Source organism: Saimiri boliviensis, chromosome 9, assembly GCF_048565385.1.
Source record: "Saimiri boliviensis isolate mSaiBol1 chromosome 9, mSaiBol1.pri, whole genome shotgun sequence".
NCBI classification, from domain to species: Eukaryota; Metazoa; Chordata; class Mammalia; order Primates; family Cebidae; genus Saimiri; species Saimiri boliviensis.
This window is the reverse complement of record NC_133457.1, coordinates 100,512,121-100,538,011: the sequence shown is the minus strand read 5'-3', so window position 1 is coordinate 100,538,011 and position 25,891 is coordinate 100,512,121. Positions and strand designations below refer to the sequence as shown.

The window sequence follows — 25,891 nt, the reverse complement described above, 5'->3', positions numbered from 1 at the left end:
TCAAAAAATTAGCTGGGCATGGTGGTGCACACCTATAGTCCCCCAGCTACTTGGGAGGCTGAGGTGGGAGGATCACTTGAGCCTGGGAGGTCAACACTGTAGTGAGCTATGATTGTGCCACTGCACTCCAGTCTGGGTGTCAGAGTGAGACCTTGTCTCCCCCTCCCCCTGACCCAAAAAGAAAACAGTTCAAGCAAAACTCCTGGGTTTGGGTTTATGAGCTCCCTCTACACGGAATGCCTTTTAGCATTTCCTTCTTTCTTTCTTCCCTCGCTCCCTCTCTCCTTCTCTTCTCTTCCTTCTTCCCTCCCTCCTTTCCTTCTTTGTTTCTTCCTCCCTCTCTTCCTTCTCTCCCTCCGTTTTCCCTTCCTCCTGCTCTACCATCCTGCCTTCAGCAAACACACTTGCTCTGGGCTGACAGGTGCTGAACATGAGGTCCAAGCCCCAATTTCTATCCTTCTATGCAAGGAACTCCCCTATGATTTGAGCCCCAGAACAACCCCTGACCCTGGCCCCACACTAAGCTCTCACCTCAGATAATGTGTCAGTCTTGCTTACTCTTTGGTTCTGTGTCCTGCTGGCTGCATGGGCTGCTGAGAGGTTCAGGGGAGAGTGTGGATGAGGCAGGTTTTGTCTCCTAAATGATCCCAGCCTCTGCTGAGGAGGCTGACTGGTGGTGCTGAGGCCCCCGCCTTCCTTTCCCTCCTGTTCTCCCTATCACTCCTGCCATCTTTTTCTCCTTTCCTTCTTCACTTTGCTTTAGTGCCAGGCTTTGGAGCCAGGGTAGCGTGTGTGGGGAGGGTGCAGCTAGATCTCTGGGCCCAGAGCTCCAGAGCTAAGCCTCCTGGGCTGAAGGCGGGAGGCAGATCTCTTAGGCCGTAGGTGATCACGAGAGCAGGTGGCCACCTCCTTCCAAAAGCCAAACAGCTGCAAAGGGCAGCTGCCATAATCATGTCCAGAGCCTCAGATGGCCACAACAGGGCCCTGGAGAGAGGGTGGCTGAGGACAGCCTAATTAGGCATGACAGCAGCCCTGTGAGGTGTATGCAGCTTGGAGCCATTAGGAAGGCTGGTGGAGGAACAGCCAGAGCTGGCCCAGCCACCGACCCCCCACAGGGATGCTTGGCGCTGGGGCTCAAGACTGCCTGCCCGAAGGAATGTCTGTCAGCTGGGGCTGCCAGGTGCTGCCCCAGCCATGGCTGTTAGTCCTGCTGGGAAGTGGCACTGGTGGCTCAGGGCTGCAGTTCTAGGCCCTTTTGTGCTTCTGCTTCTTACTGTGCTTCCTGGGGTGAGGGTGAGGTCTTTCCCTCCTCTGGGTCTTATTTTGACTACTAAGAACTAACCTGCCAGCCCTTTTCCAGCCACTCCCTCTTCTGATCCTGAAAACCACCCACAGGGCAGTGGTGACAGTGCTCTTCTGCTCAGCTAGAGGTGGAAAAACTGAGGCCCACAGACTTGTTTGAGGCCACATAGCTTACAGTTAGCAAATCTAGGATTTGAATCATGGGCCTCTTTGACACACAGCCCCTGTTTGTGACACAACACTATTTCCTCATCTTCCTGGAGCTAGTGGTGAGGGGAGGGTGGTCGTGTCATATTCCTAGGAGAGGAAAGACACCAAAGGAAGCCAAATCCAGCCTGAGTCCTGCTGCCAACTCAGCATGCCCCCAGTAGGTCACATGCCTTCTCTGGGCTGAACCAGATGACACCCAGGATTAGATACTCAAGTCTCCAGTTCTCAAGGCCTTTCTCAGCTCCACCATCTCCCAGCTAAGTAACCTTCCTAAGTAACCCCCTTCCACTTCTATATCTGTCAAATGAAGCTAGATGCTCTTCACCAGTGTGGTTTTGCAGATAGAGTGGCCGGGTTTGTCAGGTGCCCAGTACAGGGCCTGGCACACAGTAGGTGCACAGTAAATGGACACTTTCTTCTTTTCCACAGAATCTCTGAGCCCTACACATCACCACCATCAACCTCTGTCTTTCCTTTCCAGCTCAAACCTCAGACCTTCCAGGAAGTCCTATGAGGTTCCAAAAGTATCTGCGTTTGACAATCCACTCATGCTTTCCTCTGTGTGTAAGACTAATGCCACCACATCTGTGCATCAGTTTACAAAGCCTGCCCCACTCATTAGTTTTTGCTATGCTATCAACAGCCTTCCTATTACGAGTGGGGAAACTGGGGTTAGAGATACAGTCCCCAGGTCACTCAACTTCTCTAACCTTCAGTCTGATCTTCTCTAACATGGGACTAAATAACAGTACCTCCCCTGTAGGTTGCTGTTTAGAAATAAATGGCATAATACATCCAAAGTTTTTTCTTTTGTTTTTTTTTTTTTTTTTTTTTTTTTTGGAGACAGAGTATAGCTTTGTCACCCAGGCTGAAGTGCACTGGTGCAATCTTGGCTCAATGCAGCTTCCACCTCCCAGCCTCAAGCAATTCTTCTGCCTCAGCCTGCTGAGTAGCTGGGATTACAGGTGCATGCCACCATGCCAGGCTAATTTTTATGTTTTAGTAGAGACAGGGTTTCATCAGGTTGCCCAGGCTGGTCTTGAACTCTTGATCTCAGGTGATCCGCCTGTCTCAGCTTCCCAAAGTGCTGGGATTACAGGCATGAGCCACCACACCCGGCCTCCTGTCCAAAGTTATTGAAAGGGTGCCTGGGAGATGGTAACAGAGGCTCAAATCCTACCTGATATTGCTCAGATTTGCACAATGCCAGGGCCAAAGCTTCTGACCTCCCAGTTGGGTCCCTAGAAAACCAGAGTCCTGCAAACGATTCAAGAAAGCTCTTTGAAGACAGAACCGAGTACAATACCCCCAGGCGTTGGGAACGGTTCAAATCCGTACTCTATCTTCAGCACCACAGACAACGCCCCTGACATCAGCACCAAGGACAGAGGCAAATGAGTGCCCTGTACCCTAAAGAGCACAGCTCAAAGGTCAAAGTGTCAAAAATCCCCTTCCCTCATCCTGAGGTGGCAATGAAACCTTCTTCTTTTTTTTTTTTTTTCTAGCTACTTACCTGCCTCACAATTACTAAGACCTCGAGAAGCTACTTCCAGTTCTATTTCTATTTGCATGTCTTTTATTCCAGGGGCCAGTTTTCTGGTGTGTTTCTCACCCAGTGAAGTTCCTTGGATTGGGGTAGCTCAGGAAGGCTTTCTGGAGGTTCTTGACTAGGAAAACAAGACTCCCTAGGCCAAGAGAGCCTCCCAAACCTTCCCCTCCCACTTTTTTTTTTTTTACCTACTGGCTTCATTTCAGACACAAGTGGGGACAGTCACTGCATACAGTGTCACAGCCAGTGCAGCAGCAAGGGACAGGCCTAATGCCACCTCATCTCACCTGTGGCCCTGTTCTCAAGAAAGTGAATAAAGAGAAGCATTTAAGATCCTTCAGCCTGTCCCACTCCATCAATCATCCCTGAGGCCATCTTTTATTGGCTCCTCGCCCATTTGATGAGGGCTAGATTTATTCCTGCCCTGATCACCTCTTTGACATCACTGGCTGCCCACATGGTCTCAAAGCAAACAGCTGGAGCTGCCTTGAGCACTTCTTTAAGGACCCTCAGGACTTCAGTTCAGTGGAGACCCCACCAGAGCCAGCAACTCAGTCCTTTGGGGCACAACCAAATACCAGTGTCCTCTGATACTTGGGAAGGACACCTCCTAAGAGTTGTGATGCAATGAGATGGTGCCAGCATGGCACATAATAAGGGCTTGGTAAACAACTGTTCCCACTTCCCAAAAAGAACAATGGGTAATGATGGCAATGACGATCACTACTCATGTTGAGTGTCTAATACGGGCTAGGTCAAGGTATTGAGGGTTAGACAAGACAAGGACAATTATACCCATTTTGCTGATAAGAAAACCAAGCTGGCCAGGCACAGTGGCTCATGCCTGGAATCTCAGCACTTTTGGAGGCTGAAGTGGGTGGACTGCTTGAGGTCAGGAGTTCGAGACCAGTCTGAACAACATGGTGAAGCCTTGTCTCTACTAAAAATACAAAAATTAGCTGAGCATGGTGGAACGTGCCTGTAATCCCAGCTACTTGGGAGGCCGAGGCAGGAGAACTGCTTAAACCCGAGATGGAGGCTGCAGTTAGCTGAGATCCCACCACTGTACTCCAGCCTAGGCAACAGAGTAAGACTCTGTCTCAAAAAAAAAAAAAAAAGAAAGAAAGAAAGAAAAGAAAAGAAAAAAAGAAGAAAGAAAACCAAGCCAAGGCAGGAGGATTATTTGAGACCAAAAGTTTGAGACTAGTTTGTAAAACAAAGCAGGACTCAGTCTCTACAAAAAAAAAAAAAAAAAGCCAGGCACAGTGGCACTACTCAGGAGGCTAAGGCAGCAGGATTCTTTGAGTCCAGGTACTCAAGGCTGCTGTAAGCTCTGATTGCCCCACTGCATTCCAGTCTGGGAGACAGAGCAAAACTCTATCTCGGAAAAAGAAAAAGAAAACCAAGGTCCCAATGGGCCAAGAAATCCCTCAAAGGTCACACAGCCAAACAAGTGACAAAACCAGATCTCTGCCCTCAAATTCCAGGCTGCTTCTCCACCTCCAGACCTCCCATAATTACAATCATCCTCATCTCTGACCTTCAGGTACCCAGCACAGCCCATTCACTGCTTGCCAACATCCAGTGCTGGATGCTGTATGCCCAGCTGGCCAGCTGTCAACAAGCTGCCAGACTCAGATACTGGGGTGGGCAAGGATGGAAGCAGGGCCCAGATTCTTTGCCCTCCTGGGACCTCATGCGATTCCAAGAGGCTCAGATGCAGTCCACTCCCATTCCTTTAACAGTCACCTCCTCTCCTAACATGGCAAGGAGAAACCCCCACCCCAGCTCTGTATCAGTCTCCTATACATACAGAAGAGCAGAGCTCATGAAACACATGCCACCATCATCACCAACATCAGTGACAGCCCCACTAGGTCCCATCATACCTGTCATACAGGTGAGAAAATGGAAGCCCAATGACTGGAAGGGACTTACCCCAGGACACCTGAACAGAATGTTTTCAGGACTCTAGACTCCTCCAGTGCCTCTATCCTAAGACTGGGGGCTCAATGAAGGCAAGAGTCTCAACATTCTTGTTCACTGCTAGGTACCCAGCACCCACCTCAAGGTCCACAACAAAGTGACTTTCTTTCCCTGCTTCTTCTGAAGGGAGGGACAATGTATCACCCACTTTCTCTAACCAACCCAGAGTCTTGTATGTAGTAAGCCCCTAGTAGGTGTTTTTTTGTTTTTTGTTTTTGTTTTTGTTTTTGTTTTTGTTTTGGGATTTTTTTTAGCTGGCATTACAGGCATGCACCACCATGCCTGGCTAATTTTTGTATTTTTTGTATTTTTTTTTTTTTTTTGAGACAGAGTTTCGCTCTTGTTGCCCAGGCTGGAGTGCAATGGCACGATCTCGGCTCACCACAACCTCCGCCTCCTGGGTTCAGGCAATTCTCCTGCCTCAGCCTCCTGAGTAGCTGGGATTACAGGCACGCGCCACCATGCCCAGCTAATTTTTTTGTATTTTTCGTAGAGATGGGGTTTCACTATGTTGACCAGGATGGTCTCGATCTCTTGACCTTGTGATCCACCCGCCTCCGCCTCCCAAAGTGCTGGGATCACAGGCTTGAGCCACCGCGCCCGGCCTAGTAGGTGTTTTTTAAACTATATAATTCATTCAATAACTATTTATTTTGTGCCTAGTGTGTCCCAGCCATTGCTTTAGGTGGAGAAACCACAGTGGTGAGAAAACACAGACAAAAATCCTCTGTTTTGACACTGATTGAAATAGAGTGAATTTGTTTCCTTGTCCATCTTCCCTACCTGTGGTGAGTGCCAAAGGAGAAGGGACTGTCACTGTCACGCCCAGTACTGTGTTCAGAACCCAAAACACAATAGATGCTTGCTGAATGAATGAATGAATGAATGAATACATGTAGGTAGAGTAGTAGAATAAAGGCAGCCACTGTTTATTGAGAGGTTGCCAATTATTTTATGCGCATTAAATATCTTTTGGAATCTTTCCCTGTGAGGTGAGTACTTTGAGGTGATCGTGCTAGCTATCCTGCTAGCTATTCTTCCCTTTTGCCTGACAGAAGGGCCCAGTTAGAAATATTCACTTCATCAGTTTCCCTTGCAGGTAGGGTGGCCATGTGACCAAATCTGGGAAGAGAGATGTAGGCAAAAATCCACTAAGTGGGGCTTCCAGGAAATCTTTGTTTTCCTGGTAAGAAAAGGAAACTCGGGAAGCATGGAGGCTTCACTCTTCTTTTCCTGCCTGAAATTCAGATGCAGCATATGGCGGTGGAGCAGCCATTTTGTAGCCATGAGAATGAAAGACGCATGCTAAGGATGGCAGAGGCCTGCCTCAGCCTCCCAAATAGCTGGGACTATAGGCATGTGCCACCACGCCTGGCTAATTATTACTTTTTAAATTATTATTATTTTTTTGAGACAGAGTCTTACTTTGTGACCCAGGCTGGAGTGCAGTGGTGCCATCTTGGCTCACTGCAGCCTTGACCTCCTGGGCTCAAGTGATCCTCTCATTTCAGCCCCACCCCCAGGTAGCTGGGACTACAGGCACACACCACCACACCTGGCTTTTTTTTTTTTTTTTTTTTTTTTTTTTTTTTTTTTTTTTGTAGAGGTGGGGTTTTGCCACGTTGCTGAGGCTGGTCTAATTTTTATGTTTTGTAGAGATGGGGTCTTGCTATGTTGCCCAGGCTGGAATGCAGTAGCATGATCACAGCTTGCTGTATCCTTGAACTCCTGAGCTCACATGATTCTCCCACACAGTCCCCTGAGCAGTTGAAACTACAGGTGCCTGCCACCATGCTTAGCTAATTGTTAAATTTTTCTGTAGAGACAGTCTCACTATGTTGCCCAGGCTGGTCTCAAATTCTTGACCTCAAGTGATTCTCCCACCTTGGTCTCCCAAAGTGCTGGGATTACAGGTATGAGCCACAGCCCTGAGATTTTTGTTACATGAGAAGAATAGCCTGCTGGTATTTATACAAATGTTACTTGTTTTCTTCTGTTACATGCAGCCAAATGCAATTCCAAATGATTCTGTATTATGATAAGAAGAGAGGCTTAGGGAGGTCAAATGAATTTCCCAAAGTCACACAGCAAGTAAGCAGATCTGGAATTGGCTGCTGGGTTGAATGCCGAAGTCTGCGCTCACTTCACCTGTGTGCTATCGTTCCCACCTGCAGTCCCAGGCTGCCAGGAAGCCCCTCTCCGCAACCATCACTGAGCTCTCCTCTAAAACTCTTCCTGACTACCCTGAGGTCTGGCTCTAAGTTTCCCTGATGCTTCTCTCTTACCAGATCCCACTTGAGCTACACACAGGTCCAGATCCTCCTATCAAAACATATGTGCCTGGAGTCCCAGGATTCCACTCAGAGCCCGACCCTGTGAGATGCTCTCTGCTCAGCCACCATTCCCTAGTCCAGAATTCCACCCAACTGTTCCAATAGTCTGCAGGGCAGATGCTCAAGCCATCTCTGCAGACAGGTCTCCTGGTTCCATCTCTTACCCACGACAATGTCCCACACACACCACAGAATAATCTTCAAGAACATCTCTCATGGGTGCCTGGCCCTCAAGGCCTCCAGGGTCCGGCTCCGGCCACCTTTGCAACCTTTGTTCTCACTGCCCCCTCTACCTCCTGCCACTTTGCCCACGCAGCATTCGCAGGGCCAGCTCCAGTGTGTGCTTGAGGTGACAAAGAGGCCCTCTCTGACCACCCTGTCTCCAGCAGGTATCCACTACCACCGTCCTGTGGCTCCCTCTCTCTCGGCACCTGGGGCTATTTGAGCGTAACCCAGTGTTGCTAGCTTACTGCTGGCACGTTTGCCGTTGCCTCTCCGTCCCAGAACCAGAGCTTGTTGAGGGCAGGAAGCGTGCCCATCTTTTCCACCCATTTCCCCAGTCCCTGGCACAAGGCCCGGTACTTGAGCTCAATCAGGAGGTGCTGAATGAAGCTCAAACTTGCTTCCTACGCTTTCCGCCACCCACTTTCTACTCCAGCCAAACAGAACTACTCCAGCTTCCCCGAACCCTCCTACTGTGGCTGACACCCAAGTGTCTCCCGGACTCTGCCTCCAGCCAGGCCCGCAGAGAGCCCAGGCCTTGCCAGGCCTTCCTCTTCCCTTTCGCCCATCAAAACCAAGCAGAGGGGAATTCCAGATTCTGATGGGATGAATGAGATTTTGGGACATAGGCGTGTGTGTGTGTGTGTGTATGGGGGGATTGGCCGTCTACATTCTACCCTAAATGTGGCAGCCTCTGCTTGTCCTTCCTCTTGCATTTCTGCCACTGGTTACACCAACCTGAGCTAAGTCTGAAATGCCCCTATATTCCTTGAGCAGCTACAGCTGTAGGAAAGAAGAAGGGAAAAAACATTCACATTTACTGAACCCCTATTAAGTGCTAGGTGCCATTCTAGCCCAAATAATAATGAAAACAAAGATGATGATAATAATAGTGGCTAATATTTGTTGTGCACTTAGCATATGCCAGGCACCATCCATCCTAAGGTGTTTAATTGACAGATCTTATTATTAACCCCATTTTATAGATGAAGAAAAAGAGGCTCAGAGAGGTGGAGTCACCTGAGATCACAGAGACAGGAAGTGGTCTGGAGCTTAGGTATCTACCATCCCAAACGTGCTCCTCTGCCAGGCTGAGTAGGGTAACACCCAGGTGTCTTGGCATGGGGGGAGGAGCTTCCCTTGCAACTCCAGCTGCCTCTGAGTGAAAGGCTGGAAGCAGCAACTTCCCGACGGAGGGGGGATCTCCTGGGGGAAGGCTGGGCTGGTAAGACTTACCCTAATCAGCAAGGCTGTAGAACAGTGCTCCAGCCCACTGCAGGACCAGGCCCGAAGAGTCGCAGGGTGGACAGAAGTCGCTGAGCCTGGGTTCTGCTTCCCCAGTAAGGCTGAAGATTTTCCCAAAAGCCTGGGCCAAATTTATCTGCCAATCCCCCGAAGAGCTGATTCCAGCGTCTGTCTGGAAATGTCAGCCCGTGTGGTTGGAGGAACGCGGGGAGAGTTTTCCTCTAAATAGCAGGAAGCATATGGGAGGCGGATGGCATCCGCCGCCCCAACCTGCCAACTCTTGCTCAAGTGGGAGCTAAAAGGGACCCAGAAGGGTCTGGAAATCCCACCACCTCCCAGGAGGTTGAAGGGGGAGCTGGAGACAGAGATGGTGGCAATGAGAAGGGCAGAAAGTGGGTCCCGAAGGGCAGGCAGGCAAGAGCACCCTGATGAGCAGAGGTGCCTGAGGCTCTCAGATGGAAGTGACACGCCTAGGAATCTAGCACAACATCCACAGTAATAATAGCCACCATTCACTGAGCGCTTGAAATGCGCCAAATCTGGGTTAAGCACTTTATTTGGATGATTTCACTTAAACTTTGCAATCAACTCTAAGATGGGGCTGCTGTTATCCTCGTATTACAGATGAGGAAACCAAGGTTCAGAGAAAGAAGGACCTGAAATCAGACACTGGGCTGGAAAGGACCTTTCAGATCCTCAGCTGAATCACAAATCCTCCACAGACTCTCTGCCAAGCTGTGGTGCAGCTGCTGCTTGAACACTCCTAGTGATGAGGAACTTGCTACCTACCACCCAAGCTAGCCCATCTGCAGAGAATTCTTTGTATCCAAAAGGTTTTCCTAGCCTAAGCTGGGATCTCCTTCCCTGGAGCTTTTCCTGTGAGTATCAGACCCAGACCCTGCCTCCCACAAAAGTGATGGAAAGGCAGGGAGCTAGGCCCTTCTCTGGTTTCCCTTCTCCAGGTGACACACTCCAGGTCCTCACACAGCTGCCCAAGCAGGAATCCGGAGCTCCAGTGCCAGCCAGCTCTCTCACCCACCTCTGCCCCTGGACCATGGTAACCAGAACAGTCTCCAGTCACCAAGCACTTCCTATGTACCAGGCACCGTGGAGAACCCGCCCTTAACACACTCTCCTCCAACCTTCTCCACGATGCCTGCAGTGGTACTATCATCACCTCAGCTTTACATACGAGAAAACTGAGACTCTGCAAGGGGGAGAGACTTGTCCTAGGCATTCAGCAGAGATGCAGGACCCTGGAGGCCTGACCAGACCGCTGCTCTAAGTCTCATGAAGCTGAAGAGGTCCCTGCGGGCCCCACCTGGGGACACTGACCCAGGCTTTGCCAGGATTCATTTCAACACCAGTCAACAGGGCCCTAAGCCCAAGCCACCCTCCTAACCCTCTCTCTTCCATTGAGTAGCACCCAGTTCCCAATTTTTGTTGAATCTCCCTGCTAAAGACCCCTCTATGCCATCCTCATGGTCTTGTCCTACCCAATGTCACCTCCAAGGATCTTGGTTTATTTTAAAATATCTATTTTTAAAGAGACAGGGTCTTTGCTGGGCACAGTAGCTCAAGCCTGTAATCCCAGCACTTTGTGAAACCAAGGCAGGAGGATCGCTTGAACCCAGGAGTTAGAGGTTGCAGTGAGCCCTTATCATGCCACTGGATTCCCAGCGTGGGCAACAGATCAAGAGACACTGTCCAGAGACAGACAGACAGACAGATAGACACACACACACACACACACACACACACACACACACACACACAGGGAGAGAGGGGGGGAGAGAGAGAGAGAGAGAGAGAGAGAGAGAGAGAGAGAGAGAGAGAGTTGCTCTGTCACCCAGGCTGGAGTGCAGTGGTGGGATCATAGCTCACTGTAGCCTTGAACTCCTAGAAAAAGCCAGGATCTTTCCAACACCCAGACCTAACTTGCCTTTGGCTCCCTTTTATCCTAAGGGTCAAATTCAAACTCCCCAGCCCAATAGTTGAGGTCTTTTAAGCTCCAGCCTTGGCCAACCTCTCTAGTCCTGTGTCTCCCCAACATCCATCCCTTACACCCTCCCGCCTAACAGCTAAACAGGTGGCAGGTGAGATCTTCACAGAGCCCCTCCCAGTTGCTTCTCCATGGAGAATCCCTGTTCATCCTTCAACACTGGTTGGAGGAACAGAATCAACTGCTTTCGCTCTGGAGATCCCTGAGTGATCAGCACCTACCTCTCATCTCATGCCTCACCCGACATCACTGACAGAGATGCCTCTCTCCTGGGCTGAACTGAAAATTTCCCCTGGGCAGGGGCAGCTCTGATTTGTCCCTGTAGCTCCACATCTAGTGCAGCACCGGGCACATGGTAGGCACAGATAAATGTCTGTGGAGTGTGGGGATGAATGACCAAATGAAGACCGTGGGGCATGATAAAGTTAGAGATGACCCATGAAACACAGCTTGTGCAAGTCATAACTTTGCTACATCAGAAACAAAAGATGCTGCTGTTAAAACAGTCACAAAACATTTGAGGAGTTAGAAGGGAATCAGGGGATGATCTGGGAATGACTGGAGTTTCCAGAAAAAAGCTGCCCAAACCCAAGTAGATGAAGTGATCAGATCCCACCTGCAGGGTGGCAGGAGACGAGGAGTAGGGCCATGGAGGGGGTGAGGGCGGAGAGACTGGGTCCATGTCCCAGCCTTGCCTCCAACCTGCTCTGTGTTGTCACATAGGCGGCTTGGCCTCTCTAAGCCTCAGTTTCCTTCTGTGTAAAACACAGGGGGCATTTGGAAAATTAACTGAGGCAGCAGATGTATGTCTAAAGGCCTAAATACTTCCTTTATTGCCAAGGTAATGGGACTCTCTCTGGCATTTGGAAAATTAACTGAGGCAGCAGATGTATGTCTAAAGGCCTAAATACTTCCTTTATTGCCAAGGTAATGGGACTCCCTCTGCCCTCCATTCAAACTCCCAGCAGCGTTTGCAGACATCCAGGGCTTCCTAATCTTGGACCCCCCGACCTCGAAATGCAGGCTTCTGCCTGCCCTCCCAGCAGTCATTTGGGGGACAGCCCTTAGTGTCTTGAGCAGTACCAGAATTGTGGGCTTTGTCTTGTGAAGAAGCTTTCTAACTAGCAGTGGAGAAAATGCATAGTAAGCTTCCCATCTCTGGAGGTATGCAAGCAGTGGCTGGGCATTTCAGGACAGGAATTCTGACTCAGGGTGGGAAGGAATTTAGGCCAGTAGATATCTAAGGCTCCCTTGAGGGGCCATTGGGTTCTTTTTCTCCTTCCTCATGTGGGGCCTCGATCTAACTCCTCCAAGCTATGCTGTCAGCACAAGACAGAGTGACCTCACTGACACTTCCCTCATCCCACAATATCCCCCAAAGGTTCCCCACTGCCTTCAGGATCAAGTCCAAGTTTCTACCCTGGCATTCAAGGCTCCTGTGGTTTAAGCCTGGCTCCTCTCATCCTATAGCTGCACCTACACCACATGCTCCGGGCCTTTGACACATTGTTTTTCTTGCCTATAACATTCTTCCAGCACTCTGCTTGGCTTCTCAGTTTAGGCATCCTCTCCTCCAGGAAGGCTTCCTTGCTCCCAGGCTGGCCTTTTCCTTCCCACAGCTCCTGTATGCACATCCACCTTAGCACCACTCACATTTCAGACAAATCATCCACCAAAGACTGCAGTCGTTTAGAGGGCCAGGACAGCTCCCTTCCAGGACAGAGAGGGTCGATGTCTCCTGAGCGAAATAGGTACTTTAGAGATTCCAATGTTCTGACTCCAAGAAAGTCTAAGGCTGTCCCAGTGAACTTCTGAAAGTAAGATCTGGGTTCAGGACTCCTTTTCTTCATTTCTTTTTTTTTTTTTTTTTTTTTTTTTTTTTTCTGAGACGGAGTCTGTTACCCAGGCTGTAGTGCAGTGGCATGATCTTGGTTCACTGCAACCTCCACCTCCCGTGTTCAAGCAATTCTCCCACCTCAGCCACTCAAATAGCTGGGATTACAGGGCTGGCCACCACACTGGGTTTATTTTTGTATTTTTAGTAGAGACAGGGTTTCACTATGTTGGCCAGGCTGGTCTTGAACTCCTGACCTAAGGTGATCCACCCGCCTCAGCCTCCTAAAGTGCTGAGATTACAGGCATGAGCCACCACACCTGGCCAGGACCCCTTTCAATAGGTGCTTTTTTGTTTTTCTGATTATGAAAATAATGCATTTTGGGAAATTCAGATAATTACAGGAGGTAGGGGTTGCTGGGTTCGGTCACCATTTGGTCTACTTTAGGCCATAGCCTACATTTACTTTTGGGGAAGCTACTTTTCTCTACTCTCCACTCCTGAGGTTCCAGCGGTTGACTCCACCCCCAGGTGGGGTGGGGAGCATACGTAGGCCCAGGCTACCAATCAGAGTGCCGAATTCCCCCTAGCAACAGCAACTGATTGAGGGTTGGGCACATCCCACAAATTTGACCAGTCAAGGCCAAGACTCAGTTCTGGGACCTGAGTTTGAGCAATCCGGGGAAAAATTCTTGCTTATTTCTTTGGATAGGTATCTTACTACCTGTACGTGAGAGTTTAATGAGAACATGGGAATAACCCAGAGAGAGCTGAATTGAGAAACTGAGAAAAATCAGGCCCCGGTGGCCCCCAAACCCCTGGATCCAGCTGTGCCTGAAGCCATCAGACCTCTGAACTTTACAGTTACAAGTCAATAAAATCCATCTTTGTTTAAACTAGTTTGGGGTGGGTTTTCTGTCACCTTACTTGGAAAAAACTCTGAATGATATGAACAAAAATAAAAATACAGCTCACCTATATCTCACATCCAGAGGAAGCCACTACCAACAGTTTAATGATGAACCTTCTGAGCATCTCCCGAGCCAGGAGCATGCATATATTCATATACATTTTTGATAACAAAAGTGAAAAAATCAGTAGATATCTAAGTAGATATCCTGTTTCTCTCTGCAAATCCTGACACTCAGGAGACTCCAAATCGAGATGTCACACAAGAGACACCCATTTTTAACCTCCTGTTTTTCCCCAACAAGGCACCATGGACAAGTTTCCATGTCAACAAATAGAGATTCACAGCCCTGTTTCTATAGCTGCAGAGAATGCCATTGTCTGGCCGGATGTAAGTTATTTAACCAACTCTCACAAATAGGGAATTGGGTTATTTCTAATTTATCACTATAATCAAGAAAGGTGCAGTGAACTTACTTGCAAAATGCATATGTTTGCACTTGCCAGATTATTTATGACTAAGATTCCACGATTCCGAGAGTTTGACTACACGAGTGTACGTTGTTCTGCCTGAGATTTAAGATTCTCTTTGTGGCTGTAAAGTAGTATGTACAGTTGTTAAAAAAAAAAAAAAAGCAAATCCTGGGCCAAGGTATCCCCATCACAGTGTCTCTGGCAAGGATGCTCAGTGGTAGATGTGAGGGAGGTGGTGGGGAGGGAGGTGGGGTGTAGCGTGGTGCTAACCTGAGGTCCAGCTGGTCCTGTGCCTAGCCAAGCTGACCACCACCCTCGACCTTGTCTCCCAACTGGGTCTGACTCCCACTGATGGAGGGAGAAGTAAGCCCTGGCGGAACATGGTGACACACAGTAGGTACCACCTCAGGCAGTCACAGTTGTCACAGCAGCAGCACCATCAAGGATGCAACCTTGGCACTGCCCTAGCCCTCCACATGTTTTCACTCACTTAAGCCCCATGCCCACCCTCCGATGCTATTCTTATCTCTGTTTTTCAGAAGAGGAAACTCAGCCTTAGAGAGGGTGAGTGACTTCTCTAAGGTCACACAGTCAAAGGGATGACCCAGATCTGCTGATTCCCCAGCCCATGCCTTATCCCATTGAGGTGGATAGCAAGAGAGAAGAAGTACCCTAGGCAAGACCATGGGAACCCTAAAATCCTCTGTTCCTCCCCACAAGTCCTAAAACTCAAGAAAGACTCCAAATCTAGAAAAGTAGAAAGAAGAACCAAAGATCACCCATGCCCCCACTTCCCAGGAGGAGCATTGTGCAGTTTTCAGAAACACACATAATTCTTACAGAAATGATATAATGCTACCCATGCTGTTTTATAACCTCTTTAAAAAAAAAAACTCTACGACACACTATGAAGTTCTTTATGCAACAATAAATTTAGCTCCGTGGCCCCGTTTCTAACAGTTGCAGCAGGCGCCACTGTGTGGCTGCAGTAAAATGGCTTTAACTGGTCCTGTGGTGATGGACAAATGGGTTGTCCCCAATTGTCCTGCTAACAGCAACAATATTATATGAGCACTGTCCAGCATGGCTGGATCCATGTCATCCTTTTGGGTCTCAGGTCAAGTGCCATCTCCTTAGAGAGGGCCATCCTGGACAGTGCCATGCCACACAGGTCTCCTACCCGGTTCATCTTCATGATGTCACCATGCTAATTTTCCTCACTGTGCCAATGGAGCCTCTCCTCATTCTGTTTGTGTCTTTGGGTGACTGTATAATATCTGTCCCTCTCCAAGCCTGTGTTCTCCGGGAAGGGTGTGGACTGGCAGGAACTAGACTCAAGAGATGTCCTTGGAACGCATGAATGAAGAGATGCCCTCTCAGCACAGCATGCCCCACTCCATGACATGACCCCAGCCTCAGTTCAGGACCCCACAGAGCTGCCTTGGAACTCGCTTCCAGCCATGTGCTCCTTGGAGCATCTATGCCCAGATGGCTGCCCTGCCAGGGACCCCATACCAAGCAAGGCTTTCTGCACGCACATGATACAAAGTGGTAGAGTCTGGCAGAGCAGCTCCATTACCCACTGGCTGTGTGGACTTAGGCCTCAGTCCCCTCATCTGTAAAACGGGGCCAATACTGCTAATTTCACAAAGCTGTTCTGAAGATTAAAAGTAACAAATGTGCTCAGCACATAATAGGTCCTCAGAAAATTACTGTTTGCTCCCACTCCTGATCCAGTGAGTTCAGAGGTGGGTCTGACCCTGTCTCACCTGGGTGGCCTGTTTACCTTTAAAAAAGTTTTATGTCATTTATTTACTTATTAAGAGACGAAGTCTTGCTCTGTTGCCCAGGATAAGGTACAGTGGCATGATCATAGCTCACTGCAGCCTCTAACTCTTGGGCTCAAGCAATCCTCCTACCTCAGCCTCCTGAGTAGCTGGGACTACCAGTACACATTACCATGCCTGGCTGATTTTTTTTCATTTTTTTGGAGAAGGGGGTCTTCCTATGTTGCCTAGGCTGGTCTTGAACTCTTGGCCTCAAGCCATTCTCCCACCTCATTCTTTTATTACTTTAGATGAGACCTGAGTATGCCTTGGCCTTCTCCCCGGGGCTGTCCCTAAGAATGTCACACTCCTATCCTTTAATACTTTTTGTTTGTTTTTTGAAACAGGGTCTCACTCTGTCACCCAGGCTGGAGTGCAATGATACAATCTAAGCTCACTAAAACCTCTGCCTCCTGGGCTCAAGTGATCTTCCCACATCAGCCTCCCAAGTTGCTTGGACTACAGGTACATGCCGCCACACTCAGCCATTTAATTTTTTTTTTTTTTGGTAGAGATGAGGTCTCACTATATTGCCCAGGCTAATCTTGAACTCCTGGGCTCAACTCTTCCTACCTCACACTCCCAAAGTGCTGGGATTATAGGCATGAGCCATGGCACCCGGTTCTTTGACACTTGTTAAACAGCTAAATGCTCTGCTCTGACCCCTTGGCGACTCCCAGGCCCATTCTGCTGCCTATGACTGCACATATCTTCCTGGCCTCCCAAGCCTTAAAAATTCAAGAGGCACAGACATGTCTGAGGCACAAATGGAGGAGACCTTTTTCGGGGAACTTCCTGGCCCCTGATCCTTGCACATGGGGCTTGAGTCAGTCTGGTTTCTCATCTCACTTCCTTCACTCTTGGGCAGCATGACAAGTAACTTTACCTCTCCAAGCCTCACTTTCCTCCTCTGTAAAATGGGCAGAATCAGAGAATCCAGGAGGATTCAAGGAGACAAAAGGTAAAATGGTTAGCAAACAGCCTGTTAGTAAGTGCTCAATAAATGTTAGATATTACTGTTACAATTGTTATTATCCCTTTTACTGTGATGTGTGATATATAGAGAAAAGTGCACAAAACAAAACTGTTTAGTGCAATAAAGTTTCAAAAGGAAATAGTCGTGTAACCAGCACCCAGGTCACTGCTGGCCCCTCAGAAATCCCAAGGTTCTCCTCCCAATCCTTTTGCCTTCTTTTCTCCACCAAGGCAATCCTTTCCCAGCCTTCATTGCACCATTACTATTATGATTTTACCTTTTTATTTATTTATTCAGACGGAGTCTCATACTGTTGCCTGGGCTGGAGTGCAATGGCGTGATCTCGGCTCACTGCAACCTCCACCTCCTGGGTTCACGTGATCCTCCTGCCTAGGCCTCCCAAGTAGGTGGGATTATGGTGCCCACCACCACACCTGGCTAATTTTTTTGTACTTTCACTATGTTGGCCAGATTGGTCTGGTCAAACTCCTGACCTCATGATCTGCCCATTTTCGCCTCCCAAGGTGCTGGGATTACAGGTGTGAGCCACTGGGCCCAGCCCATTTCTTTTCTTTTGAGACAGAGTCTTGCTCTGTTGGCCAGGCTGGAGTACAGTGGCACGATCTCAGCTCACTGCAACCTCTGTCTCCCAGACTCAAGCAATTCTCCTGCCTCAGCCTCCTGAGTAGCTGTGATTACAGCAGTGTGCCACCACACCTAGCTAATTTTTGTATTTTTAGTAGAGACAGGGTTTCACCATGTTGGCCAGGCTGGTCTCAAACTCCTGACCTCAGGTAATCCTTTTGCATTGGCCTCTCAAAGTTTTGAGATTACAGGCGTGAGCCACTGTGCCTGGCTGCCGTTACTGTTATTAATAAGTGGGTGAAAAAAATAAATGACTGTGTGGCCACTCTGCTGTGATCCAGCCAGGTACCCAGATCTTAGGACCTAGCACTCCTGGCTGCCTCTGCCCTGGAGACACCTCAACCCATTTCCAAGCTCCCGCTTCGTCTGTTCTTTAAATAATCAGCTTGTTAGCAAAATAGCAGCAGTAACACCTCCTTCACTGCCGCCCAGGCCTCCATCTTTCCACGCGATGCTGACGGCTGCTCACCCAGCTCGTGCCAAGGAATCCCGTTCTCCGTCACTGGGCCACACACGCCAGGGCCTGTCTGCTCAGCTGCGTTCTCAGAGCCTGGCCCAGTGGGCGAAGTGGGCACTGGATGGCAGTAATTTTCAGGAAAGACTGGGCTGTTAACAGATGAGCCCTCACCCCCAGGTCCCTGCCTCAATCTCCCCCTCCACCTTCTGCAGGATTATGGGGAGTTTAACTGGGATAATGAAAGACACAAAGCGTTTAGTACAATGCCGGATACATAGTAATTGCTCAAGAAATGCTTGCTGTTATTCAGCTGGTCCTCATTACACATTTAGTCCCTGGAGAGGCCCTTGCATTTCTTGAGCACAATAAGGAGTGTTTGCAAATGATTAAACCCCACAGACACTCACAGCTCTCAGACCAAGCTGTCCTTATCACCTTTCCTGCACCAGCTTCTCAGCCAAAAGCAACAGCTATCTGCAGCCCCAACAATAGACTAGGAGCTGGGTCGGGAGAGCCAGGTTGGAGGGTGGCTAATTAATGGGGTCCTTTTCATGGATAGTCATAATAAGGCTGGCGCCACCCCAGCATGTAGCTCCTTGTCCTCATAGAAGCACTTCTACATACACTATCTACAGTGAACTTCACAGGTTTAAAAAAAATGATCCCATGATATTTGCATATTATACATATTTACGAATCTTTTCCCTTCTCATCACAATCCCATCAGGGAAGCCAGGCAGCCTCTGGCAGACGAGAAAATCAGGACCAGAGGGGCTGGCCACCCTGCTGAGGGCATGGGCTCACCACAAGCCATCTGGGGCAGCAGGCGCTGGTATTGGCCAAAAGGCCAGCAGGCTCTCAGGTCCTGCTGCTGTCTGGGTAAAGGGAGGTAAGAGAGGCTTCCCTCCTTCCCTCCCTCTTTCCTTCCTTCTACAGTTACTTGCTGGGTACTCACTGTATGCCAGGCATGGGGCCAGCTGCTGGCTGGCCAGAGGGGAATGAAGTGGCTGTTCTTTGTCCTTGTAGAGCAGAGGCCAGAGAAAGAGGCAGATCCTACCCCAGTGGTCCCATGTAGTACTTAGTGGTGGCTGGGTGAGCCTGCGTGTATGCCCTTGGCCTGATTGAACCTCAGTTTCCTCATCTGTGAACTAGACTATTGTGCCAGCAGAGCTTTCGGAGGTGGAAAGTGAAGAAAAGACGCAAGCAGCACGGTGAAGTGGTGGCACTGTGGTCACACCCCCAGACAGACGGGTCAGAGACGAGGGCGGGCCCAGCACCTCATCTCGTTGTCAAGGTGGGAACTCAAGGAGCATGGGGAGAACAGGCCAGAGGGGCAGAATGCAGGGCCCCCCAAGATTCAAGAACTCTGATGGTCTCCCCTCAAGCTGCCCTGGGGGTCCTAAAGGTTCTATGGCCTCCAGCACGGCTCACAGCTCCTTTCCTGTCCTGAGCCTATGTGTACCACCTGCCCCCACCTGCTTGGGTGTGGCAAGAGCTGGGCTTTGAGATGGACAGGGCTGGGCTTGCTGTGCATCCCAAGAAGGTGGCTTCCCTTCTCTGAAGCTAATTCTTCTGGAAAATGGGTGTGATCACCACACCCACCCCCTGGTTGTAGGGAGGACTGGCTAAGGCGGGCCAGTTGAACTATAAATGGTGCCCAGACATACACAAACTCTCACTGAGGTCCCTCTGCCAGCATGTGGGTGCCAGTGGAAGTGAGGCTGGGCATTTCCCAACTATGCCAAGCATGGGGGCTGGTGAGGAGCCCAGGCCTGCGGACGCAGTTACTTACCAACCAGAGAGCTATGGGCACAGGAAACACAGCAAGCTGTCGGGGCCCAGCAGGTGTCAGCTCAGGAGCGGGCACTGGACTGAGGGCTGGCGCACACATCCCTCTAGGCACTCCATCAGAGGTGCTGACGGGAAGCAGCTTGGGAAAGGTGCCCTGCCAGTGCCCTGGGGGCCACCGGGTCCTCGTCACACATAGGGCCCCAAGGTTCCTGGCAGGGGGAGGCACGGTGCCTGCAGGAATGGGGAGGAATGGTGATTAGGAGGTGCTGGAGGTAAGCCCTCCACCTGAGACCCTTGGACTGGCCCTGGGGACATGAGGGAGACGACATGCAGCAGTGGTCACAGAAACCCAAGTGTTTATACAACACTACATTTTCCAGAGCACCCTGGCACCCTGGCTCATGTGGGCACCCACATTGTTTTTTTAGAGGAGTATTTGCATGTCATGCATATTTACGATGCCTCTCCCACCACCCACAGAATCCCCACAGCAGCTGGGAAGCTGGGTTCCAAAGGCTCAAATCCTTCCCCGTCTTGCTTCTCCCTCCTCTTCCCCAGAGGGAGGGAGCTAGGAAAGGGGCATGCAGTCCTCAGTTCAAATCCCAGCTCAGCCTCTCACTTGTAGGTGATGTCAGGGAGGCAGCTTCCCCTTTCTGAGCCTCAGTTTCCCCACCTGCCAAATGGGAACAAGAGTGCCTCCTCTGAAGGATACTCTGAGGACTGAGAAGACAGTGCAGGTGAAATATTTGGCACATAGTATGTGCCACATGGAGGTGGTGACACAGTGAAGGACCTCTTAGAAGGCCCAACAAAGACCCTTCTTAAGAGGTCCTTCACTGCATCACCACCTCCATGTGGCACATCTCATGTGACAGCAGAGGGAAGCCAGGTGTCCCTCTCCACCCACTTCCCCTGAACAGCTGTCACTGCTCCTGCCTGGATATTTAAATCAGCAGGAACCAGGCGGGTGCAGTGGTTCACGTCTATAATCCTAGCACTCTGGAAGGCCAAGGTGGGCGGATCACTTGAGGTCATGAGTTTGAGACCAGCCTGGCCAACATGGTGAAACCCTGTCTCTACCAAAACTACAAAAATTAGCTGGTCATGGTGGCATGTCCCTATAATCCCAGCTACTCAGGAGGCTGAGGCAGAAGAATTGCTTGAACCTCCCAGAAGGCGGAGATTGCAGTGAGCCCAGATGGTGTCACTGCACTCTAGCTTGGGCGACAGAGCGAGACTCCGTCTCAAAAAACAAAAGACCACAAATCAGCAAATCAGCAGGAACCAGGGCCTACTGGGAGAAGAAAAAGGCCCCTCTATACCTTACCCACTCCCAGCTGTCCTGGAGGCCCCAGTGGAACACCCTCCTCCCACCCTCCACCCTCTGCCCTCCGGTTTTACATGTCAAGAAACAGACACAGAGGAAGCCAAGCTGGTGCGGGGACACAGAATCCGAGTGGTAGGTTGGGATTTGAACTCAGGCTTTCCACATCTGAGCCGTGGGAGGAGAGGTCCAGGTCCAAGGGGCCCTTGGAGGGGAGGAATGAGGAGGAAAAGGTGGTCCCTAGTCGGGGTGGCTCAGCTTTCTCCCCTCACTATCTCAGGGCTCTGGAAAGGCCTGGCCATCTCTCCTGAGCATCTGATCAAGAAACAAACCTCCAGCACCTACTCTGCGCCAAGCCTGTAACAGGCTTTACCTTACTTCCTTCCTGCCACTGCCCTACAATGACATCTCTATTTTCCAAAGGAAGCATGCAAGGCACAGACAGCTTTGACAACCAGACACCCAGAAGGAGGCAGGGGAGGGCCTTCAACCCAGGCATCTGACTCCCGGACGATGCAGCCTCCCCCAGGGAGAACATCACCAAACCAAGAAAACAGGCATAGCCATCTGAACAAGTGTTAAGGAGCAGGAAAAGAAAATACAAACTCCAAAACATTCTGAGTCAGTAGAAACAAATTCTCGAAGATGCATAAAAGATCTCAAGATTCACCATAAGGTGTGAAAATTGCCAGGGTAGGAAAGACCAGTGTTTGAGAAGATTCATTCCTGACCGAGTTATCACTTTTAGCCAAATTCACCCAGAGCCCAAAGCTGAAGGAAAAGAGGTGGTAGGCTGTGCACAGCACAGCAGGGTGTGGCAGGGCCCTGGCCTAGGAGCCCAAGACCTCCTCAAACTCCCCACCTCTTTCTTGCTAACAGAACGGCAAGTCTCCTCCTTGATTCCCGCTTCTTCTTCTTTATTTTTTGAGAAAGAGTGCTGTTCTGTTATCCAGACTGGCGTGCAGTGATGCAATCATAGCTCACTGCAGCTTCAATCTCCTGGGCTCAAGCGACCCTCCTGCCTCAGCCTCCTGAGTAGCTGGGACTACAGGCGCGCACCACCACACCTGACTAATTTTTGTATTTTTTGCAGAGATGAAATGTCGTTATGTTGCCCAGGCTGGTCTCAAACTCCTGGTCTCAGGTGATCCATCCGTCTCGGCCTCTCGGCCTCTCAAAGTGCTGGGATTACAGGCATGATGAGCCAGGGTGCTTCGCACCACTTCTTTCTAATGGTCGGGAAGCACCCCAGACAGTCTCTTGGGTCCGGGCTGTCTGTGATGCTGTTAAAGATTCTGCAGCTTCCAGCACGGATGAACTTTGAAACGTGATGCTAAGCAGAAGAGGCCAAATGCAGAAGACAACACACTGCATGATTCCATTTCGATGAAATGTCCAGAACAGGTGCCACTGTAGAGAAGGAAAGTAGATCTGGGCTGCTGCAGGCTTCCCGGTGTGGGGACAGGGACTAACTAGGAGGCAGTGACAGCTAAGGGGTGTGGGGTTTCTTTTTGGAGGTAATGAAAATGCTCAAAAACGGATTGTGGTAACAGATACACAACCCTGTGAATATACTAAAAGCCATTAACTGTACACTTTAAATGGGTGAGTTGTATGGTTTGTGCATTATCTCTCAATTCTTTTTTTTTTTTTTCCTTTAGAGATGGAGACTCACTACCTTGTCCAGGTAGTGAGTGAAAATTGCCAGGGTAGGAAAGACCAGTGTTTGAGAAGATTCATTCCTGACCGAGTTATCACTTTTGGCAGCCATAGAAAAGGATGAGCACCTTCTTCATAGGGTGGTTGTGAGGCTCAAATGAATTCAGTGAGTGTAACCTGTATGTCTGCTTCACTCCCCAGCTCTCCACAGCACATGCTCTGGGCCCATCCCTGCCTGCTTTCTTGTTCTTCTCAGCCCATAGCATTATACAAAGGCCATGTAATTGCATAATTTATCCTGATCATTTCCTGCTCCTCTCACTAAAGTGTCAGCCCCGAGGGGCATTGCCACACACTGTAACTGGCACGTGGAGGAGCTCCATGAATACTTCATTCAACAAATATTTTCTTTTTCTTTTTTTCAGATGGAGTTTCGCTTTTGTTGCCCAGGCTGGAGTGCATTGGCGTGATTTCAGCTCACTGCAACCTCTGCCTTCCAGGTTCAAGCGATTCTCCTGCCTCAGCCTCCCGAGTAGCTGGGACATTCAACAAATATTTTCAAATGCTGGAAATGTTTCTTGACCAATTGTCATGAGCTCTGCGTTTTCCCTCCTTCCCTGTCACAGATGTGACATTTCTCTCTCCAGCCCAGCTCACACCTCTGAGCTCCAAATTCCTGCAGCAGTTCTGCTGGCCATCTTGTGGACAGACACTGTGTGCTCGGTGTATCCAGGGCCCAGTCTGTGACCTTCCCTGGAGACCCTGCACTCATCCCAGTATCATCTAACCTGGTCACCCTCAGGTGACCAAGAAGCCAGGAGGCTTCTATGCCTCCTCCTCTTTCACCCAGAAGTAAAGCCCAAGACTATGTCCTATCTTTTTTTCTTTTTTTTTGAGACAGATTCTCACTCTGTCACCCAGGCTGGAGGTTAGGAGTTCACCCAGGCTGGAGTGCAGTGGTGCGATCTTGGCTCACTGCAATCTCTGCCTCCTGGGTTCAAGCAATTCTCGTGCCTCAGCCTCCCAAGTAGAATACTTTTTGTATTTTTTGTAGAGATGGGGTTTTGCCATGTTGGCTAGGCTGCTCTTGAACTTCTGTCCTCAGGTGATCTGCCCCGCCTTGGCCTCCCAAAGTGCTGGGATTACAAGTGTGAGCCACTGCACCTGGCAATGTCATATATATATATATATATATTTTTTTTTTTTTTTCTTTTTTTTTGAGGCAGAGTCTTGCTCTGTTGCCCAGGCTGGAGTGCAGTGGCATAATCTTGGCTCACCAAAACCTTTGCCTCTTGGGTTCAAGTGATTCTCCTGCCTTACCCTCCTGAGTAGATGGAACTACGGGAACACACCACTACATCCTGCTAATAATTTTTTTTGTATTTTTGGTAGAGATGGGGTTTCATCATATTGGCCAGGCTGGTCTTGAACTCCTAACCTCAAGTGATCCACCTGCCTCTGCCTCCCAAAATGCTGGCATTACAGGTGTGAGCCATCATGCCCGGCTGTGTCCTATCTTTTTAAAAAATCTACACATCCCTCAGATCCCCTCTCCTTGATCCCCCAGAGTTGCCCTCGTCCAGGTCAGCACCATCTCTCATTCAGACATTGCACCAGCTTCCTCCCTAGGTGCCCGGCTGCCTCCCTGGTCCATCTTCTCTGCAGCAGCCAGAAGGATCTTTTCAAAACACATGTGGAACAAATGAACGCCTCACTCTGCAAGCCTGAGAAGCCAAAATCCTTGCTGACTAAAAAAACAAACCAAACAAGGCTTTTCAAAAGAATTCGACTCAGGGCTTCTTAGATAATGAATGGTCTCTCAAACCTTGCCACCCCAGGCCCAGTTAAAATGGTATTTGTTGTACAAAAATTTAATTTACAAAATGGATTTACACAGAACCTTTTAGCTCAATAAATATTTGTGAAGTTGAACTGAAATGGAAAAATAGTTTTTTAAAATAGCACTGACGGAGTTCCCTCATGCCCTGGGGGCTTCTCACACCCCCCACGCCTTCTTTCTCCTCTCTGCAAGCCTCTTCCATTGCTCTGACACTCCTGGATTTTCTATCTCTGGGACTATAATTCTTCCCTCTCCCTGGCTGGCTTTGAGATGTGGCTGTTCCTCTGTTCTGAGTCCTTCTCACCCAGCCCCCAGGCGGTGACCTCACTGGCCCCCATGACTCAAATCACCACCCATACTGACCTCCCGAGTCTCTCTGTGCAGGCTGGCATCGCCTCTGAACCTGAGGCTCATCTCCCCAGCGGCCACCTGAACCCTTGGCCCCTCACACCCCCACGTCCAAAAGGGACCTCATCCCTTTCTCCCTTAAACTCACTCCTCCCTGATGACACCATGATCCACTCAAGTCTCCAAGCTAGAAAAGTAGGCATCACCCTAGACCCCTCCCTGCTCCCATCCCTCCCCATGCCCACCCCTATACTCTGTTCAGGCCTCATCCCCACTCAGGGCACTGCAGTGTGCACCACCCACCCATTCCTCCCCCAATCTGTCCACCTGCCCCTTGGTTCACCTTTCATCCACTCCTCCCACCCTTCCAGCTACTCATCACCTACCTACCAAGCCGCCACCCACAATTCACCATGGCCCCAATGCCCCAACCCATGTGCAAGACTTTATGACATAAAAATGACTTAGACCCGTTTTCAGCCTGGAGATGCTCACATACCAGAACAGGGTCCTGGCAGGTGAACAGGAATCTGCAGAGGGTGGAGGGGACCAGGAGTGGCATCTACATCAAAAGGTGAGTAAGGGCACAGACATCGGAGGGAGACACCTAGGATGTTCTAGAACTTGACCAGAAGAAGGTGGGGAACAATGGAGATGAGGGTGGAAAGGGCAACTGAGGCCGGCTCCGCAGGGCCTGCAGGACCAGGCCAGGAGTTGGACTTCATCCCAGCATGGACTCTGAGGAGCTAAACAGCCTGGGGGGGGTCAGATCCCAGCTCTACTGCCTCATAGCTGTGTGACTTTGGATGAATGGCCTCAGTGTTCCCTGTCTGAAAAATGGGAATAATAACCTACCTATTACAGAGGGCTGCTGTGAGGGCTGAGCCAATGCAAACACTCAGTATATCTCTTAGCACAGTGTCTGGTAGATGGGAAATGCTCAAGGAGTAGAAAGCTGC

The 25,891-nt window shown here is 49.8% G+C and overlaps 1 protein-coding gene across 6 annotated transcripts in view; it reads right to left on the bottom strand.

Annotated features, from left to right (window-relative positions):
• The window catches only part of DLGAP4 (DLG associated protein 4), a 224,318-nt gene that overhangs the window by 146,907 nt on the left and 51,520 nt on the right, over positions 1–25,891 (bottom strand). For 4 of the 6 annotated variants that reach the window (XM_039479562.2, XM_074406485.1, XM_039479560.2 and 1 more), the window contains exon 2: positions 19,763–19,992. The exons of 1 other annotated variant lie outside the window; for it this stretch is intronic. The gene's annotated coding sequence lies outside the window, so the exon portion shown is untranslated. Of the gene's footprint in view, positions 1–19,762; positions 19,997–25,891 lie in introns of those variants that run through there. One more of the 6 variants, XM_074406486.1, reaches the window with a different exon arrangement.